Genomic DNA, 3,136 nt, shown 5'->3' on the forward strand with positions numbered 1-3,136 from the left:
CTGGTATATGTGAATGACATAACGGAAGGGATAGACTCAGAAGTGTCCTTGTTTGCAGATGACGTGAAGTTAATGAGAAGAATCAAATCGGATAAGGATCAGGCAGGACTACAAAGAGACCTGGACAGGCTACAAGCCTGGTCCAGCAACTGGCTCCTTGAGTTTAACCCTGCCAAATGCAAAGTCATGAAGATTGGGGAAGGGCAAAGAAGACCGCAGACACAATATAGTTTAGATGGCCAAAGTCTGCAAACCTCACTCAAGGAAAAAGATCTGGGGGTAAGTATAACACCGAGCATATCTCCTGAGGCGCACATCAATCAGATAACTGCTGCAGCATACGGGCGCCTCTCAAACCTACGGATAGCGTTCCGATACCTCAGTAAGGATTCGTTCAAGACTCTGTATACCATTTACGTCAGGCCCATACTGGAGTATGCAGCACCAGTTTGGAATCCACACCTAGTCAAGCACGTCAAGAAATTAGAGAAAGTGGAAAAGTTTACAACAAGACTAGTCCCAGAGCTACGGGGATTGTCCTACGAAGAAAGGTTGAGGGAAATCGGCCTGACGACACTGGAGGCCAGGAGGGTCAGGAGAGACATGATGACGACATATAAAATACTGCGCGGAATAGACGAGGTGGACAAAGACGGGATTTTCCAGAGATGGGACACAGACACAAGAGGTCACAATTGGAAATTGAAGACTCAGATGAATCAAAGGGATGTTAGGAAGTATTTCTTCAGTTAACAACATGTTAGTGTTCTGGTGTAACAACATGTTAGTGTTCTGGTGTAACAACATGTTAGTGTTCTGGTGTAACAACATGTTAGTGTTCTGGTGTAACAACATGTTAGTGTTCTGGTGTAACAACATGTTAGTGTTCTGGTGTAACAACATGTTAGTGTTCTGGTGTAACAACATGTTAGTGTTCTGGTGTAACAACATGTTAGTGTTCTGGTGTAACAACATGTTAGTGTTCTGGTGTAACAACATGTTAGTGTTCTGGTGTAACAACATGTTAGTGTTCTGGTGTAACAACATGTTAGTGTTCTGGTGTAACAACATGTTAGTGTTCTGGTGTAACAACATGTTAGTGTTCTGGTGTAACAACATGTTAGTGTTCTGGTGTAACAACATGTTAGTGTTCTGGTGTAACAACATGTTAGTGTTCTGGTGTAACAACATGTTAGTGTTCTGGTGTAACAACATGTTAGTGTTCTGGTGTAACAACATGTTAGTGTTCTGGTGTAACAACATGTTAGTGTTCTGGTGTAACAACATGTTAGTGTTCTGGTGTAACAACATGTTAGTGTTCTGGTGTAACAACATGTTAGTGTTCTGGTGTAACAACATGTTAGTGTTCTGGTGTAACAACATGTTAGTGTTCTGGTGTAACAACATGTTAGTGTTCTGATGTAACAACATGTTAGTGTTCTGGTGTAACAACATGTTAGTGTTCTGGTGTAACAACATGTTAGTGTTCTGGTGTAACAACATGTTAGTGTTCTGGTGTAACAACATGTTAGTGTTCTGGTGTAACAACATGTTAGTGTTCTGGTGTAACAACATGTTAGTGTTCTGGTGTAACAACATGTTAGTGTTCTAGTGTAACAACATGTTAGTGTTCTGGTGTAACAACATGTTAGTGTTCTGGTGTAACATGTTACATGTTACTGCACTGTTATAACATATTACTGTATTGCTTTAGTATATTAGTGTACTGTCTGAGCATATTTCTATAATGTTTTTGTATGATTCTGTAGTGTTGTTGCGTGTTGGATTACCATTGGTTTGTGTTAATGTGTTGTTGTTGTGTGTTTCTGCGCTGTCTTTTGCGGTTTATTGTACTCTTTTTAATAGGTACTGTATTGTTCTGGCTTTTTACTTTACTCTTCTTGCATGTTACTATTCTTGTATGTTGATATACTGTTGCTCTATGTTGCTGCACTTTTCTGCCACATCTTCCTTAACTAAGTCTCCCAAATTGACATTTATATCTCCGAAAACAATTATGTTGACTCAGAATTCACAAAATATTCACTGAATACTTCTTAGGATCCATAATCTTCTCTCATCAACACTTATCTCCACTATATGAATTAATACAAATATTGCTATAAATAATACCCGCAAAAAATAACAAGCCTCCGGGGATAAAGTTGACCATCATGGTGTCTCCATCTATTGGCAAAGAAAATATCAACAGACGATTATGCAATCTGACAAATTCGCCTCTTTGTTTATGTCTGGTATACTGCTGTTTTATTCACTTATATGTTGCTGTATTGTTCATATGCAACCTTAGCAACAACAATTGTCTTTTTCAACAATTCATTTCTTTTTATGTTAAATTTTTGCTAAGCTGTGTTCATCCAAACATTCACTTCCCTTTTTAATCTGTCTGTCTGTTATTTATTACAAAAATTTAGTGTTTGCCATCAGTGTGTGACTCACAGTTGTGTCATAAACATTGTTTGCCATCAGTGTGTGACTCACAGTTGTGTCATATACATTGTTTGCCATCAGTGTGTGACTCACAGTTGTGTCATATACATTGTTTGCCATCAGTGTGTGACTCACAGTTGTGTCATAAACATTGTTTGCCATCAGTGTGTGACTCACAGTTGTGTCATAAACATTGTTTGCCATCAGTGTGTGTGTGTGTGACTCACAGTTGTGTCATAAACATTGTTTGCCATCAGTGTGTGACTCACAGTTGTGTCATCATAAACATTGTCATAAACATTGTTTGCCATCAGTGTGTGACTCACAGTCATAAACATTTGTGTCATAGACATTGTTTGCCATCAGTGTGTGACTCACAGTTGTGTCATATACATTGTTTGCCATCAGTGTGTGACTCACAGTTGTGTCATAAACATTGTTTGCCATCAGTGTGTGACTCACAGTTGTGTCATAAACATTGTTTGCCATCAGTGTGTGACTCACAGTTGTGTCATAAACATTGTTTGCCATCAGTGTGTGACTCACAGTTGTGTCATAAACATTGTTTGCCATCAGTGTGTGACTCACAGTTGTGTCATCAAACATTGTTTGCCATCAGTGTGTGACTCACAGTTGTGTCATATACATTGTTTGCCATCAGTGTGTGACTCACAGTTGTGTCATA

This window comes from Cherax quadricarinatus, unplaced genomic scaffold, assembly GCF_038502225.1.
Source record: "Cherax quadricarinatus isolate ZL_2023a unplaced genomic scaffold, ASM3850222v1 Contig281, whole genome shotgun sequence".
NCBI lineage: Eukaryota > Metazoa > Arthropoda > Malacostraca > Decapoda > Parastacidae > Cherax > Cherax quadricarinatus.